Below are 18,624 nucleotides of genomic sequence, written 5' to 3'. Positions count from 1 at the left end.
GTAAGAGCAAGCTGAAGATGAATGGGGAAAAAACTGAACTCGTATCCATTGGCAGCAAGTCAAACATTAACCAGGCCATCCCAAACCCATGATACATCTGTAGCTGTAACATGCTTTTTTCCCATTCTGTTGGAAAACCTTAGCTTCTACTTAGATGAAACACTCTGCATGGATGTACAAGTCAAACATTTGTGCCCCACTCTATTTTGTCACTTACGTAGATTAGGCAAAAATCGCTCTTTCTTTTCCACTGCTACTGCTAACAAACTTGCTGTTTCTTTCTAGATTAGACTATGTAACTCTCTGTTTGCTGGTCTGTAACTCTCTGTTTGCAGGTCTCCCTAATTGCAAACTGAATAAACTTCAACACAGTCAGAATCATGCAGCTGTAATCGTGCTGCGTAAACCCAGAAGCGAGAGTGCAACATCACTGCTCAGAACACTTCACTGGTTCCCTGTGAATACTAGAATCCAATACAAGATTGCCTGTCTCTGCAATGTTAGGACGCGCTCTAGATGATGATGACGATGCTCTTCTACTCCTCCTCCTACTACTACTGCTGTTGCTGCTGCTGTTGATGATAATAATAACGATAATCGTAATAACGATGATGATGATGATGACGATAAATCGGCTGTTTTACAATTGTGGGAATATCGAGAAGTCTTGTTGGTGAATAGTATCCATGCCTTCTGGGAAGGCTGCGCTCGAAATTTCGCCTTTTTCTATCACCCAGCCTTTTTCTTCTTCTTTTCTTTTCCTTACATTCTGTCGTTTTTTCCTTCTGGTCATCCAGCTGTACGTTTTCAAGGAAGCATCGTTTACCCGTTTATGCATCTGTCTGCAAACCATGCTCGAATATGTACTCTGACGATGAGATAAGTGATATTAGCAACTGTGGGATAGGTGTTGAAGTTGCCCATCCTGCAGAAAGTTATCACTGTAGTCTCCTTCGCCCCCCGCTCTCATCCCGACCCCCTTAAACATTTCCTTGGTTAAAAAAAAAGTCATCAGTTTTTAATTTGGTGGTACAAAAGTAAGCGGAATGGTTAGTGCCCTCAACACGATCTAATATTATATGTCCTGATGTTTTCATTGTTTGTTTACTGAATACTTTCTTTTTTCTCCAAAGAATTCTCTGTGTGTCTTGGTCATGCTTTCGGGTTTTTTGTTGTTGTTTTTTAATTCCAGGATATAATTATGTAACGACCTTTCAACTCCAATGTTGATTCTTCGCCTGACTGATTCATAAACAAGAACAACTGATTTATTAATGAAGGAACAATTACATTTATGCAGTTCTATACTATACAGTATACCAAAGAAAGACATGTCATAACACTGGAACAATTCGTCGTAATGCCAATGTAAAACATGCGAAACTCCTTCCATTCCGGAATAGTTTGATTGACGAAACTAAGCACTCATACAAAGGACGATAATGGATCCAACAAAGGAATTAACGAAAACAGTTTCAACGAAACAGTGGTATCGATACACGCACAAATTAGTGTAGCTAAGGTAAGCATAGATGTTCGAGAAGACTGAGAGAATTTCTGCGGCCCCTATTGGAAAGAGATGACCACATATAGGGGACCAGGCACTCTAGAATTGGCCAGTGATAGTGACTTGGTTCTTGCTAACACTCCTAGCGAGCATAAAGCATCCCGACCATGGACCTGGTACCCCCCAAATGGTCAGTTTCACACCCAGATAGTCTGTATTCTTGTGAAGAACCGGAACAGGTCTGGCATCCATAGGGCGAAAAAGAGAAGTTCCCAGGAGGTGACCTTGACAGTGACCACGACCTTGTCATGACGAACCTTAAGTACGGTCGAGGAACAAGAAGTGAGGGAAAAAGAGCCGAACCAAATTCAGCTTGAGAAAGTGAAAGACATTGATGAACAATTCCAAGCAGTCATACGAGGAAACTCAGCCCCACTACTTCCGCTTGAAGGAGATCTTGAAGCTCTCAGTGAGTGATGGCCTAGTGGTAACGCGTCCGCCTAGGAAGCGAGAAAATCTGAGCGCGCTGGTTCGAATTACGGCTCGGCCGCCGATATTTTCTCCCCCTCCACTAGACCTTGAGTGGTGGTCTGGACGCTAGTCATTCGGATGAGACGATAAACCGAGGTCTCGTGTGCAGCATGCACTTAGCGCACGTAAAAGAACCCACGGCAACAAGAGGGTTGTTCCTGGCAAAATTCTATAGAAAAATCCACTTCGATAGGGAAAACAAATGAAACTGCACGCAGGAAAAAATACAAAAAAATGGGTGGCGCTGTATTATAGCGACGCGCTCTCCCTGGGGAGAGCAGCCCGAATTTCACACAGAGAAATCTGCTGTGATAAAAAGAAATACAGATACAAACAAATACAAATACACAAACATTGTCAATCAAGTGATGACTGAAACAGCAACAGAGGTCCTAGGGGTCTAGTGGTAAGCCGATGGAAATCCAAGCCATGGAGCACAAGTAGTATCTTAGAGATGTACGACACTAGAAAAAGAAAGCTGAGAAAGGATAGGAGAAATACAGTGCTATAAACAAGAAGATCAGTCAAGAAACGAAGAATGCCAAGAAAATGTGGACAACAGCAGTGTGAAGACATTGAGAAAAGCCTTGACAGCAAGGACACGAACAAGCCATAAAGAACTGACCAGGCAGATACAGTCAGAACCATCTGGAACAAAGATTGCACTTGTTTCACACGGGAATAAGACATCATAAGAATTGGACTGAGTACTGCTCTGACCTCTACAACAAACAGAACAGAGGATACCCAAACGTACTAAAGTATAGGATTCATCAAACGAGAATAACTTGCTAAAACTCCGAGAGGAGGTCATAATAACTGTAAGCCGATACGTCATTGCTGAAGATTAGGCTTGGCTCCGTAAAGACAGAAGTACCCCCGAACAGATCTTTAACATGCGCACCCTTTGCGAAAAACAACTCCAATATCAGGGGGAATTCTGCCTCGTTTTCATATACTTCAAGAAGACGTTTGACAGAATCTGGCAAGAAACACTACAGGCCACACTGAAAATGATAACACTGGGTTACAGCTAATCAGCACCATCCCGCAACTACTCCACAGCGACCAGTGCGATACTTAGAGTACTTCTGGAAAGTGGTTCCATACTTGAGCTGGAGTCCATCTGGGCTGCCTTCTGTCTCTCACACTGTTAAACATTTTCCTGGAACGCATCATGACTGACGCGCTTGAAGATAATGTAAGCACAGTCAGCACTGGCGAAGAACTCTCACGAACCTTCGCTTTGCAGACGACCTCGACGGCTTGGAAAGTAGTGAGCAAGAACTCGCCCAGCATGTTAAAAAGCTGGATGAAACATCCACAAGGTATGGCATGGAAATCAGCACCGAAAAGAATACGCTGATGGCCAGCCACAACACCTCAATCACTGCTGATATAACTGCCCAGGGACAGAAGCTAGGAACTGTCCAACGGTTTACCTACCTGGGATCCATCATCAGTTATGAAGGACACAAACCAATAACCCTCTCAAGGGTGGCGAAGACAACATCACCACTGTCCAGACAGAAACCTACACAGAAGGACATCAACATTTGCATGAAACACAATATTGGACTGCTGCGTGCACCGGTATATTTCATCTTCCTGTATACATGCGAAAAATGGATCCTCACAACGGATTTGGAAAGAAGAATGCAAGTCATAGAAATGAGCTGTTATCGCACGATACTAAATATCAGATACACTGATTTATCACCGCGGAACAAGTGCGCCAAATCGTCAAGCAGCATATTGGAATTTATGAAAATCCAGTGACACCAGTTAAGAAAATAATTATAGCTATGCTGGTATGGCCACGTAATAAAATCAAGTAGCGTTGCTAAAACAATCCTCCAAGGAACTGTCGAGGGAGGGAGACGGTGGGAGAGGCAGGAAAAACGACGGACGGTCAACTGTGCAAAATGGACAGGGCCAGGGAAACCACTTGCAGAGACCCAGGCTATGAAACACAACCGACAGACCTCGAGTCTTCTGGGCGGCGCCTAAAGGACTTCACGGAGTTGAGAAGGAGAAGAAGAACCGAAGCCATGTACATTCACACCTTGGTGGAGTGGGGAATATCGGAGTAAAGTGCCTTTCCCAAGGACATACTACCATGCCGAAACAGGGCCTCGAACCCTTATCACTGGTGAATATAGGATCACAAGTCCAACGCACGTGGGGTGAGGGGAGGGAGGGGGAGGGGGCAGTACGTATCTCATTTCACCGATAACAAGGCAACTCAGATGGACAGCCAGGACGCCAATAAATTATTATGGAAAACACATGGGGGATCGAACTCACACCTTGTGAAATGTGAGACCCACCCTCAGCAGAAATTAATGAGTTTTGGAGGCACACAACCCCGAGCAGGCCAATAAGATGTGCGACAGAAAGAATCCATCTTGCATTGTCTGTGTGTTGGGATGATGGGGATTTGGCCTGCTGTTAACACAGATTGTTGTGATGGGACACCTTCTATTCATTAAGGCTCCTTTTACATTGGCCCCTCTTTGTTCATTTGTTTGTTTTGTTTGCATGTCTGTTTGTTATACGCCTATCATATGAATAAATATCTTCAATGAAAAGCTGTTATGTTCCCCGATTATGCTTGAAGGGTGTTTGTTCGTTCTTCAGATTAATGTCTTTTCAGTACAAAAAATATCACCAGACGAGAAAGGGGATTTGCGCGCGCGCGCGCGTGTGTGTGTGCGTGTGTGTGTGTGTGTGTGTCTGTGTGTGAGGGGGTGGGAGAGGTCAGTGAGAGAAGGGTGGATTGTTTTCATCATATGGTGAAGTGACGGGTGATTTATGGCTAAAAATACTTGTACATGAGGCTACAAAGTACTCTGTTTAAGGAGGCGCCGTGGCAGAATCTGTGAGGTGTTGAACTTCTGATCCAGTGTTTACCAGTCATCAAGATCTGAGGCCCCGCTTCGGCAATGTCTTTTGTCCTTGGGAAAGGAACTTCATTCCGGTCCCCCCCGCCCCTCCCCGCACCTTCAAATCTGCGGAAGGAGATGATTGGGCCCATTTCCTATGCCAAGCCCGGGAAACATTGTTTATGAAGTCACAGCCCCAATGAATGAATGTCTATCTACCTATCTATCTATCTGATTATAAAGGTGATCCGGACAATAGCAAACGTGGATAAAGCTGACAGCAAAAGGGAACCTCCCTTTCTAACGACGCAGTTGTATAACATGTTTACTTCCTTGCAACAGTAGGGGGCGTGGACAGGAGGGAGCGAGCACGTGCGGGTTCTGCACGAGGTCACTTTTCACGTGCCGCTGTGTGTCAATGCCGCTTTTCGCAGCTCTTGAATGTCTCGACGGGCCTGAGTTTGCATAGGGACAGAGCTTCACCGTGACAATGACAGACATATCTGCAGGAAAAACGGCTCCTAAATGTTAAATGTAACCGGCATCGGTACAGTGAATTCGTATCCACTGTGTCCCAGGGCTTGGCATGGGGAAGACGGGGCCCAATCCCCTCCTTCCACTGTACGTTCTGTACAAGCTAGAACAATAATCTTGTCGCCGTTCACGCAGAGTCTTACGCTATATTTGCTTTTTCACCAGAACACATGTTCAAGAAACATTATGAATATTCCGAGTTTTTTTCGTCTGCACGCCGCATTCGTGACTAACTGAGCGTTGCTGACCGTATCGACTCTGGTCTTGTTCGTGGTGATATTTTATTTGACAATAAATTACGGTTCACTTCAGTTGTTTGCATTATCATAGCGTGTACATTACGCTCTAAATAGCCCACCCACAAATGACAGTTTTCACAACTGAACTCAACTGGATGAAAGAAAAAAAAAGAGAAGGGGGGGCGGTGGGGGGTGGGGGTGGGGGGGATGCGGGGGGGCGGGGGGGGGGGGGGGGGTAGGTGTGAGGAGCTTGTGGCATGTACGTAGGGTCGCGGGTGGTGGGATGGCGGTTCCCGCGTGAAAGTACATCTGCAAGCGTGATCGGTGTGTTGTTGGTCTGAGATGGAGCTCATTCTGCTGAATAGCAAGCGCATGGACATAAAACTGTGATAGACAGACGCGGGCGTGACACGTGTGGTCGTGAGTCACACACACACACACACACGCGCGCGCGCGCGCGCGTGCGCGCGCGGCACACACACATGTATCAAAACAGTTCTCTATCTGTCTCTGTCTCTCTCTGTGTCTCTGTCTCTCTGTGTCTCTGTCTCTGTGTCTCTCTTCTTTTCTCTTTTCAATGTGTTACTTGTTTAGAAAAAAAAAAGTTTCTTTGCCCAGACAGTTTTGTGTGCATATACTTGATTGAAATGAGATTCGTTCGTGCGTTTGTTAAAAATATTTTTTTCTTTAAAGAGTAGACAGTAGAAAAGGAAAATAGACCACCTGATTAAGTGCTGTTCCCAGTAGTCGTCGCTTTTCCCCACAATGAAGGCTAAAGGTTAAAGGTTAAAGGTCCCATAACCTTCTGTGGCCATGAGAGCAGTGACTTCATTCCCTCAGTGTCTGTGGGTCGGTGAAGGCAGACGGGGCCCAACCATCTCCTTCCGTCATTTAACCTTCCCCAACCCATGTCAGCTACCCATTCACACGGGGTGGAGTGAAGGAAGGAATTTTTGTTTAATGTCCCGTCACACATATCGGTGATTGAAGACATTTTGTAAAAGTATTTATGAATACATCTGAGTATTATCGGTTAGAAGGGGTGGGAGATGTGGATGAATGGAGGGTTTGGGGAAACTGGGCAAATGAGGGTAAAAATGTGGGTGAAATTTGAAAGAAAAACAAAACAAACAAACAAACAAACAAACAAAAAAACCCCTCTAAATACAGTTACAGGAAATTACTTAAAGGACTTCGTAAAAGAGAAGTCGTTAAACTGACAAGCGAAACAACTGATAATGAATGCAAAAAGTCAAAAACATCAACGTTCTCAGTCACTTGTGAAGACACACTTTCGTGTACAAAAGGCTTCATCAAGCTACAGTGAGGGGTGGAGTGAGGACAACGGGAGAAAAGTGCCTTTCCCAAGGACACAGTATCATGCAAAACGGGGCGACTGAGCCTGATCACTGGTGAACCACACCGTGTAAAGGTTTACAGCAGGTTAACATTCCACAGTCGACAGAGGTAGGAACATGCACTAAAACTACTGTCTGTTGCTTTTCCTATGAAGATATTGATAAACACTGGCATGTAGTGAGTGCAAAAGACCTTTGACTTCGAGTGCACTTAAGTTATCAAGTGTGAGGTTTTTAGATTTTAATGAGTGAGAATGGATTTTGTTTGGACAAGTGCTCAGTTATGGAGAAAAATGCGGCTTCTAGCCTTTCCTTGCGAACAAAAGATAACTTAACTTTCAAGTTTTTGCATCCTGAGTAATCTAAACTGTGTGAGTGACAGTGTATTATGTCTGTTTTACTGAGCATTATTTCAGTGCAGTGAAATAAAAGTTGTTTAGCACAAGACCCTGAAATTGTCACTGTGTGGTTCGAACACCAACCCAGAAAAACAGGTGTACACATCTAACATTCGTTGATACACGCAGTAGATACCATGAAATAATTCTTCTCGTAGTAATCACAGAGCAGCAAAAACGTTAAGCCAGGCAGTCAGAGAACTGAGAGTGTGAAAACAGAAGGTGCCAAAAAGTTCAAAGCTGTGGGTCACCTGATCACAGGAAATCCAAGTACGTGTTTGTTATCAGTACTATGTGGAGTTATTTATTTGTATTTATCAGTACTATGTGGAGTTATTTATTTGTATTTATCAGTACTATGTGGAGTTATTGATTTGTATTTATCAGTACTATGTGGAGTTATTGATTTGTATTTATCAGTACTGTGTGGATTATTTATTTGTATTTATCAGTACTATGTGGAGTTATTGATTTGTATTTATCAGTACTATGTGGAGTTATTGATTTGTATTTATCAGTACTGTGTGGAGTTATTGATTTGTATTTATCAGTACTGTGTGGAGTTATTGATTTGTATTTATCAGTACTATGTGGAGTTATTGATTTGTATTTATCAGTACTGTGTGGAGTTATTTATTTGTATTTATCAGTACTATGTGGAGTTATTGATTTGTATTTATCAGTACTATGTGGAGTTATTTATTTGTATTTATCAGTACTATGTGGAGTTATTGATTTGTATTTATCAGTACTATGTGGAGTTATTCATTTGTATTTATCAGTACTATGTGGAGTTATTCATTTGTATTTATCAGTACTATGTGGAGTTATTGATTTGCATTTATCAGTACTGTGTGGAGTTATTTATTTGTATTTATCAGTACTATGTGGAGTTATTGATTTGTATTTATCAGTACTGTGTGGAGTTATTGATTTGTATTTATCAGTACTGTGTGGAGTTATTTATTTGGAATGAAGGAAGCAATCACCAGCAGTTTGAACACGACAGACAGACTGTGCAGAATCGCTTAACATCGACTCTGTATCTATCTGAGACGTTTTTTAACTTATAACAGCAAGAGAATTATGTCTTTCTGACAATCACATGGTGCATTTGATTGTGCAGTGATGCTGAAAATGTGTAAGAGAAGCCCGAGTTAAAGAGACATATCATGAAGCAAAGATCCAGTGCATGGTAGGACGTGAGGAAGAAAGCGAAAGTAACAAGCAGTGCCGCACACAAGGGTCTCTAAACCTTCAGAAAGCAAGTGAATCATTCTAACGAAATTTTTTTTTTTTACAGCAAGCATCAGCAAGATCCAACGCCTGTGACCAAAATGTACTTACAACATGGGGTGCAAAATGAAATCAATGCATTTACAACTCTTCTTGAAAAAAGTTATGCCAGCGCACTTTCCCCAAGAAGGCTGCACTGCATTCAAGAATGGCAGAGAACATTTTCTCATTGTCAGTCCTGAATGGTCTGGTTGGATGGAGCCACGATCTCCAGCCTCAAAGTTTAACGCCCTTTTCACGAGAAGCGCTTCACTCCTCAAATGGACTATTAATTATCCATCTATAACATTGTTCAACTCTTTGTCGGCTTTAAAATATAGGTATTGTGACTGAGACAAATATGTGGTACTGCTTTTCTTCGACTGTGTTTACTCCTCAGGTAAAATATGTACGATCCAAAAGAGTTGCCACAGTCAGGGCACAGTTTGTGACGGGGTTTAATCCCTTCTTGGCTGGTGTTCAAGTCATTTGAGGTCGCGGTAGTGATTTCAGTGGTAGTTCAGGGGGCTAATTTGTTGTTCCTGGAGTGAATTCCACTACCTCAGTGGCACTCACATCCAGGACGCTGTCCAGTGTTACTGCCGATACGTCCATCTAGAGAAAGAACACACTCCATTCCCGTTACGGTCAGTGTATTTTTCTGGATTCTGAGTGTGCAGCTACCTTTTTTTTTTAAATGAATGTCTGTGCCATAGTCTTTCAATAGCGAACAAGCAGTGTCGCGATGTTTTTTGTTGTTTCCATTTCATAGCGGTGTTTGCCGCGTGCACCGCTCAACTGCAAATGGTATTTCGGATGCATACTCCAGTAGGTGTTCACAGCGACCACTTACTTTTCCATCAAGCTGTTTTTGTTTTGTTTTTAAATAAAAATATTAGTGCAACTAATGATTGCACAGGCGCGCAATTCAGCACAAAGTAGTAGAATAGATCGAAGAATATAGATACAATGTCATGGTTTTTATACGTTGACTTATTTTGCGCAGCACAGCTAAAAATATCGTATTTTGAGTATCTGTTAAGAGTTCGGAGAGTAAACAATGCTTTGAAAATGGAATATAACAGTGAATGATGTCGTTGTCATCACTGCATCTCATTCAGGACTCTATCATGTACTGGCCACAGGAAAATCAAGAACATAACAATGCACGGTCTACGTGTGGCAGAGACGATTGCGAACACACAGTGTTCTCAGTTTCGTGCGCAGTTTCATCAATTTATCCTGACTGTACACTACTCGACGCAAACCTGCTGTACACCTTTACACGGCGTGGTGAATGCTGGGTCACAAGTCCGACGCTGACCAATTCTGCCACGGTAAAGGTACTAGGTGTGGACTCCTCAGAAGGGAAGGCTCACAAAGATCCAGCCATAGACACGCTGGGTGAATATTTTCTTTCCGATTTTTTCCGTAGTGAAAAGTCAGAACGTGTACCAGACCACAATGCGAATGACTCAAGGCAGCATCATTCGGTGAAAAGCAAGGGAGAAATCAAACACAACACATCGCTTTTACTGTTGTTTGTGTTTTTTGTCCTAGGATACAAGGACGATACATTCTTTTCTATCTTGTTCCTCCTCCAACTCCTCCTCCTCCTCCACCTCCTCCTCCTCCTCCTCCTCCTCCTTCTTCTTCTTCTTCCTTCTCGTCCTCCTTCTCTTTCTCCTCTTCTTCTATTATGTTCTACTCTGTCCTATTCAGAAAACAATTAGCACAACCAATATAATTATTTTCACATGGATGCTTTTTCTTATGTTCCAGACAGGGTTTGAATTACGGAGCTGTCACAGACTAGAGGGGTGCCCGGACCACTGGCCCACTGTTGTACTGGGCACAGTACAAGCGGAAGAACGATCTCGAATGCTAATTACTGGTACTTACCGTATTCTTTCCAATAAAGACGTCGTCTGCTTTAATGGCTGACCTCATTACCTGGTGTTCTTTTGTAGTGTTCTGTCACGAGGGCTGAATATAAACATTAAAGGGGCCTTGGACTTCCTTCTTGTTACTTAGAATGAGTGTGTGTGTGTGTGTGTGTGTGTGTGTGTGTGTGTGTGTGTGTGTGTGTGTGTGTGTGTGTGTGTGTGTGTGTGTGTGTGTGTGTGTGTGTGTGTGTGTGTGTGTGTGTGTGTGTGTGTGTGTGTGTGTGTGTGTGTGTGTGTGTGTGTGTGATGCCGCTGAAAAGTGAACTTGGACTATTCTCTCTGTCTCTGTCTGTCTGTCTGTCTGTCTCTGTCTGTCTGTCTGTCTCTGTCTGTCTGTCTGTCTCTTCTGTCTCTTTATCTCTCTTCCTTTTACTGTAATGATTTTAGTAGAATGTACTCATGATGATGATGATGATGATGATGAATTTCTTATTCAATTTATTATTTCTCGACTAGTTCGTTCTATTTATAACTTTGATCTCCAATTCTTACATTAATCCTCTTTATGTCGACTCCCAATCTGATAATATACAGATTACCGTGTACGTGTGACTAGGGCAGATTGAAATATGAAACTTTACGAGACCCCATCCCCAACAATATTAACTCTCCCTCTACGTCTCCGTCGCTTTCCATATTTTCCTGTTTCTCTGTCTGTCTGTCTGTCTGTCTGTCTGTCTGTCTCTGTCTCTGTCTCTTCTTTCGTGATGTTCAGACATGATTATCTTATTTGTAGTTACACGTTCACTTCAGCGGAAGACCACATTTCAAACTAATAAGAGATCCAGTAGAAATACCGGTGGTTTTTGTTTTTTTTTTCAAAAAGCGAGTTGACCAGTGAACAATGTGAATAAAAATCATTGTGTGCAGAACTGTATGTTGTTATTATTAATGACACTGGAGAGGGAACGTTTTTCTCCGAGGGGAACAACACTTCCACGGAATTTTATCCTGCGGCGCCACCGGCACCAGGTCAAACTTACTGTGGCCGGCTCCGTTCGCTAGGGAACCAGCCTGGAAGTGAATCTCTATTGTGTTCTCATTACACTGTCTGATTATATTTGGTTCCTGTTGACAGTACAGGCGACGGGTCTGCATCTGTTTGTGTTGAACGGTCTCTTATTTTCTGTGTCTGTTTACAATACACGGTCTCTATTGCTCTGTGTCTGTGTCAAACGGTCTGCTATTTTTCTGTGTCTGTTCACAGTGTAAGGTCTGTTTTGGTGTAAGGTCTGTTTTTGCGTGAAATGGTCTATTATTTTCTGTGCCTGTTTACAACACCATTTTCGTGTTTTGTCTCAGTTTTCAGTGCATTGTATGTTTCTGAATATATCTCTTTGCATCACAACGTCTGTTTTTATCTGTGTCTATCTATAGGGCAGGGTCTGTGTCTGTCTCTGTTTGTTTGCAATGCACACTCCGTGTCTGTATCTCTTTGCATCACACCGTCTGTTTTAGTCTGCAGTGCAGTATCAGTTTGGTCTGTGTCTGTCTGCAGTGCAGTATCAGTTTGGTCTGTGTCTGCAGTGCAGTATCTGTTTGATCTGTGTCTGCAGTGCAGTATCTGTTTGGTCTGTGTCTGTCTGCAGTGCAGTATCGGTTTGGTCTGTGTCTGTCTGCAGTGCAGTATCCGTTTGGTCTGTGTCTGTCTACAGTGCAGTATCTGTTTGGTCTGTGTCTTTCTGCAGTGCAGTATCTGTTTGGTCTGTGTCTGTCTGCAGTGCAGTATCTGTTTGGTCTGTGTCTGTCTACAGTATCTGTTTGGTCTGTGTCTGTCTGCAGTGCAGTATCTGTTTGGTCTGTGTCTGTCTACAGTGCAGTATCTGTTTGGTCTGTGTCTGTCTACAGTGCAGTATCGGTTTGGTCTGTGTCTGTCTGCAGTGCAGTATCTGTTTGGTCTGTGTCTGTCTGCAGTGTCGGTTTGGTCTGTCTGCAGTGCAGTATCTGTTTGGTCTGTGTCTGCAGTGCAGTATCTGTTTGGTCTGTGTCTGCAGTGCAGTATCTGTTTGGTCTGTCTCTGCAGTGCAGTATCTGTTTGGTCTGTGTCTGTCTGCAGTGCTGTATCGGTTTGGTCTGTGTCTGTCTGCAGTGCAGTATCGGTTTGGTCTGTGTCTGTCTACAGTGCAGTGTCGGTTTGTTCTGTGTCTGTTTGCAGTGCAGTATCTGTTTGGTCTGTGTCTGTCTGCAGTGCAGTATCGGTTTGGTCTGTGTCTGTCTGCAGTGCAGTATCGGTTTGGTCTGTGTCTGTCTGCAGTATCTGTTTGGTCTGTGTCTGTCTGCAGTGCAGTATCTGTTTGGTCTGTGTCTGTCTGCAGTGCAGTATCTGTTTGGTCTGTGTCTGTCTGCAGTGCAGTATCTGTTTGGTCTGTGTCTGTCTGCAGTGCAGTATCTGTTTGGTCTGTGTCTGTCTGCAGTGCAGTATCTGTTTGGTCTGTGTCTGTCTGCAGTGCAGTATCTGTTTGGTCTGTGTCTGCAGTGCAGTATCTGTTTGGTCTGTGTCTGTCTGCAGTGCAGTATCTGTTTGGTCTGTGTCTGTTTGCAGTGCTGTACCTGTTTGGTCTGTATCTGTCTGCAGTGTTGGTTTGGTCTGTTTGCAGTGCAGTATCTGTTTGGTCTGTGTCTGCAGTGCAGTATCGGTTTGGTCTGTGTCTGCAGTGCAGTATCTGTTTGGTCTGTGTCTGTCTGCAGTGCAGTATCTGTTTGGTCTGTGTCTGTTTGCAGTGCAGTATCTGTTTGGTCTGTGTCTGTCTGCAGTGCAGTATCTGTCTGGTCTGTGTCTGCAGTGCAGTATCTGTTTGGTCTGTGTCTGTCTGCAGTGCAGTATCTGTTTGGTCTGTGTCTGTCTGCAGTGCAGTATCTGTTTGGTCTGTGTCTGTCTGCAGTGCAGTATCTGTTTGGTCTGTGTCTGTCTACAGTGCAGTATCTGTTTGGTCTGTGTCTGTCTGCAGTGCAGTATCTGTTTGGTCTGTGTCTTTCTGCAGTGCAGTGCAGTATCTGTTTGGTCTGTGTCTGCAGTGCTGTACCTGTTTGGTCTGTGTCTGTCTGCAGTGCAGTATCTGTTTGGTCTGTGTCTGTCTGCAGTGTCGGTTTGGTCTGTTTGCAGTGTAGTATCTGTTTGGTCTGTGTCTGCAGTGCAGTATCTGTTTGGTCTGTGTCTGTTGCAGTGCAGTATCTGTTTGGTCTGTGTCTGCAGTGCAGTATCTGTTTGGTCTGTGTCTGTCTGCAGTGCAGTATCTGTTTGGTCTGTGTCTGTCTACAGTATCTGTTTGGTCTGTGTCTGTTGCAGTGCAGTATCTGTTTGGTCTATGTCTGCAGTGCAGTATCTGTTTGGTCTGTGTCTGTCTACAGTGCAGTATCTGTTTGGTCTGTGTCTGTCTACAGTGCAGTATCTGTTTGGTCTGTGTCTGTCTACAGTGCAGTATCTGTTTGGTCTGTGTCTGTCTACAGTGCAGTATCTGTTTGGTCTGTGTCTGCAGTGCAGTATCTGTTTGGTCTGTGTCTGTCTGCACTGCAGTATCTGTTTGGTCTGTGTCTGCAGTGCAGTATCTGTTTGGTCTGTGTCTGTCTGCAGTGCAGTATCTGTTTGGTCTGTGTCTGTCTGCAGTGCTGTATCGGTTTGGTCTGTGTCTGTCTACAGTGCAGTATCAGTTTGGTCTGTGTCTGCAGTGCTGTACCTGTTTGGTCTGTGTCTGCAGTGCAGTATCGGTTTGGTCTGTGTCTGTCTGCAGTGTAGTATCTGTTTGGTCTGTGTCTGCAGTGCTGTACCTGTTTGGTCTGTGTCTGTCTGCAGTGCTGTACCTGTTTGGTCTGTGTCTGTCTACAGTGCTGTATCTGTTTGGTCTGTGTCTGTCTGCAGTGCTGTATCTGTTTGGTCTGTGTCTGCAGTGCTGTACCTGTTTGGTCTGTGTCTGCAGTGCAGTATCGGTTTGGTCTGTGTCTGTCTGCAGTACAGTATCTGTTTGGTCTGTGTCTGTCTGCAGTGCTGTACCTGTTTGGTCTGTGTCTGTCTGCAGTGCTGTATCTGTTTGGTCTGTGTCTGTCTGCAGTGCAGTATCTGTTTGGTCTGTGTCTGTTTGCAGTATCTGAGGAATATCATATGACCCAGTTTTGTTCCTAACACGAGGGTCATTACCAGCCTGTTTAATCGGGCAGGCGATATAAAGTGCTACCATACTGATATTGTTTTTTGTTTGGTTTGTTGGTTGTTTTTTTTTTGTTTTTTTTTTGTTTTTTGTTTTTTCACTTTCATAGCGTGTCTGGTCTTCCGGTCCCTTGTAGACAGCAATAATATGTATTTTGCAATTTTATGCAAAAAGAAAAAAAAACTGTTTTACATAAAACTGTGACCATCTTCATTGCTGTGAATCTTTGATTTAAACATTAAACATTATATCCTTTATTGCATTTACAAATGACTCCCCTCCATTTTATGTTAGTGTTTTCACAATGACCTGGGGTAGGCTGTCAAGGTCTGACCAACACACACACACTGGGCTTATGCCAGGATCAAGAAACCTGCTCTTGTATTTCTTTTTGCAGCCGATGTGGTGTAGCGTATATGGATCAGTCCTCACGCTTTCGCATCTTGAAACTGAAAACTGCAAAACTGTTATCATTATTGTCGTTGTCGTTATTATGATGACACAGAACAGGTTGAGCACCACTGTGTGCCCCTGTGTCCACAGCCCACACCAGGCGGGGGGCAGGTCCCATTCACCTCTTCTCGTTTCGCCTGCTCTTTGACTGTCCCGCCACCCTCAGTGGGCTCTTCAAAGTTGGACTCTGTCCCATTAAGATAAGATAAGATAAGAATAACTTTATTATCTCCAACTGGAGAAATTTGGTCAGGTGCATTATCACAACATAGACAAGTAAACAACATGGGGACCATAACTGTAAAAGCCAACAACAGCCCCAACACATATTACGAAGATACAAATGTAAAAAATATCACATACATCGTTTCATACATACATCCACACACTGCAGGTAATAACTAGTATTCTTAATGTAAAAACAGAAAGAATTAAGAAACATTATTTGAATATAATTATAAACATAGCCTACTATACTGCACATTGATTATAATAGACAGATAAGATAAGAATAAAGATGAATTGCGGAAAACCACAACCAGATAATCAGCACACACCCGCACCGCCCCCCCCCCCCACGCCCCCCCACCCCACACACGCGGATAACTTGATTAAACAAGAGTAATAAACATATGTTCTCAAATAAAAGCATTTCACATATTCGCTTTTAAAAACATTGCAATCAATTATTACATCGTAATTATTAAACAGAGATATATTTAGAATATGGACGTTAGCATTAGACATATTCATTGCACACTCATCCTGCACATTGCACATTATTCTTCCTACATATTGCACATTCATTATAACCAATTCTCACGTTTTAAGCTCAGTAAACACACACACACACACACACACACACACACACACACACACACACACACACACACCACAACTAGAACAAGGTACAGCCTATCATGTACGGACTTTCACACGTCTCACACGAGAGTGCGCGCGCGCACACACACACACACACACAGTTCTCAAGAATTTAAAAGGTGGATTGAACGTGGAATAAAAGTCTTCAGAGCTCTGGATTTCAACTTAAAAGTTCTGTAGCGTCGTCCTGATGGCAATAGCTCATAATACTTTGCTAAAATATGGGTGTCGTCAGTTGCTATCTGCCTGCTTTTTTTAACCACTCGACTTTCATACAGCTCTTGCATACTAGCTTGTTTCACTCCCACAATTTTACTGCATACACTCATGACATCGTTCAAAACACGCTTACTCCTCACTCCCAAACTTCCATACCAGCACATTTTGCCTACTCGCCATTCCTGTTAAGCCTATTCTTGATGTGTGTGTGTGTGTGTGTGTGTGTGTGTGTGTGTGTGTGTGTGTGTGTTCCCCCTCTCTGTCTATCTTTGCCTGTATCTCTTGCTCTCTCTTACACACACACACACACACACACACACACACACATATATATATATATATATATATATATATATATATATATATATATATGTATAGTTACCCACCCACACACCCATCCACCACCCACGCACACACACAATCCACATACTGGTGAGTGTTAAAGGCTGCACATGCACATAATTATACCACTGTCAGTTTCTACCAATACTGTTAATTCTCAACCAATCTTGAGGTTGGGCTAAATATGATGAATGCATTTACGGTTGTGACTCTCGAGCGAAATTTCATTCATTTAGTTTCAGATAAAAGATTTAGTTTGCTGTTCCATGATTACCGATACAAGACCCAGACAATCAGATCACCGATACAAGACCCAGACAATCAGATCACCGATACAAGACCCAGACAATCAGATCACCGATACAAGACCCAGACAATCAACATCGTGAGCCGGCTAGAAATATAGTGAGGGTTTAAAAAAAAAGAAAAAAGAAGTTTTAACACACACAACAAAACATGTGCGCACGACACAGACACATAGCATCAGGGAATGGGCAAATTGGGATAATCAAATCGATGGTAGGCAAAACGGAAATAGGCGAATCGGGATGACACTGTCCAGGCACAGTCCCTAACCTCGTTGCTGCTGGCTGTTGAAACGCTCAGTGAAGCGAGGAGAGGGTAGGGCGGAGGAAAGTGTAGCTTGTACACGGCTCCTGGCGGCCCTATAGAGATGTGCGTTTCATGGCCGTGTGTAGCACGCCTGAACGCCCGGGTAAGTGTTTTTCGCGATAAAGATCTAGACACCCGGGGTAGTGACTGCAAAGAGGCGACTGGAAGACTGCTTTGACATCAGGACAGCGCGCGCTGAGACAGAGAGAGAGGAGAGAGAGAGAGAGAGAGGGAGAGAGAGAGAGATTCGGTGGTTGACTCTATTACCCAGACCACACACCTTGTAGCTGATGCAGCTGATTAAATGCAGATCTACCCGCCTTTCAGCGGGTGGAGGGGACCACCAGTGATTTATGGCCAGTCCGTCAACATCATAGTTTGGGTCGTCAACTGCTTCCCCGCCAAGGGCTGGACGACTGATAAAACCACGTCCCCGTCAGGGAACGATTATCACACAGCGTGTTGTGGCCGTGTGTGTGTGTGTGTGTGTGTGTGTGTGTGTGTGTGCGTGTATTCGCGCGCGTGTGTGTATGTGTGTGTGTGTGTGTGTGTGTTTGATCCAAAATCATGTGCAGCCATCAAGCCTATGCCTCATACCCGTTGAACGCACGACAAATTACTCACTCTGTGAAAGTCCACGGACTCCAGGAAGAAAGCAACACTGGGGCTGAAGTGCACGGTGTAAATGTGATGTACTGACCAGGGCTTGGCTGCATGGCAAGAAAAACGCGTGTGTGCGTACCAGTCGCACACAGACACATAGGCAGACAGAGACATATACACAGACAACACAAAGATACGGACAGAAACACACGCATACACACAGACATAGAGACACAGACACAGGCACAGAGACAGACACACAGACAGACAGACACACACAGACACACTCACACACACACACAAACACAGACAGACAGACAGACACACACACACACACACACACACACACACACACACACACACACACACACACACACAATCACATCCCATAGCTCGACAGCGTCACCTCTGCATCGAAACCTCAGACCAGTTCAAAAGAACGGCAGAAACAAAAACCCTGTCATTATTTGTAACAGACAACGAACTGTAAACGCCTTCCCGTCTCCATCTAAGGTGCTGGTAATCCATCTCTCTCTCTCTCTCTCTCTGTGACACCTTTACTCTTTTCCACACACAGGTATTTAATGTAATGGCACATTACATCGTTTCATAGAACCTTGCATCATTTCTCAACGTTTCAAGTGAAGGAGGTGTCGATTCATAGATCATTTAGCGACAGAAATAGTCACGCATTCAAA

At 43.7% G+C, this 18,624-nt stretch overlaps 1 long non-coding RNA gene across 1 annotated transcript in view; it reads left to right on the top strand.

The window, feature by feature from the left end:
* Positions 1-10,713, top strand: part of LOC143297744 (uncharacterized) — a 50,671-nt gene extending 39,958 nt beyond the window's left edge. The window contains exon 3 of the long non-coding RNA XR_013057305.1: positions 10,510-10,713. This is a non-coding gene — a long non-coding RNA (uncharacterized LOC143297744). The remainder of the gene's footprint in view (positions 1-10,509) is intronic.
* The last annotated feature ends 7,911 nt before the right edge of the window (positions 10,714-18,624 follow it).

The sequence above is a fragment of the Babylonia areolata genome, chromosome 23, assembly GCF_041734735.1.
Source record: "Babylonia areolata isolate BAREFJ2019XMU chromosome 23, ASM4173473v1, whole genome shotgun sequence".
Lineage (NCBI taxonomy): Eukaryota > Metazoa > Mollusca > Gastropoda > Neogastropoda > Buccinidae > Babylonia > Babylonia areolata.
Note: the sequence above shows the minus strand (reverse complement) of the source record. Positions and strands in the feature narration are given on the sequence as shown.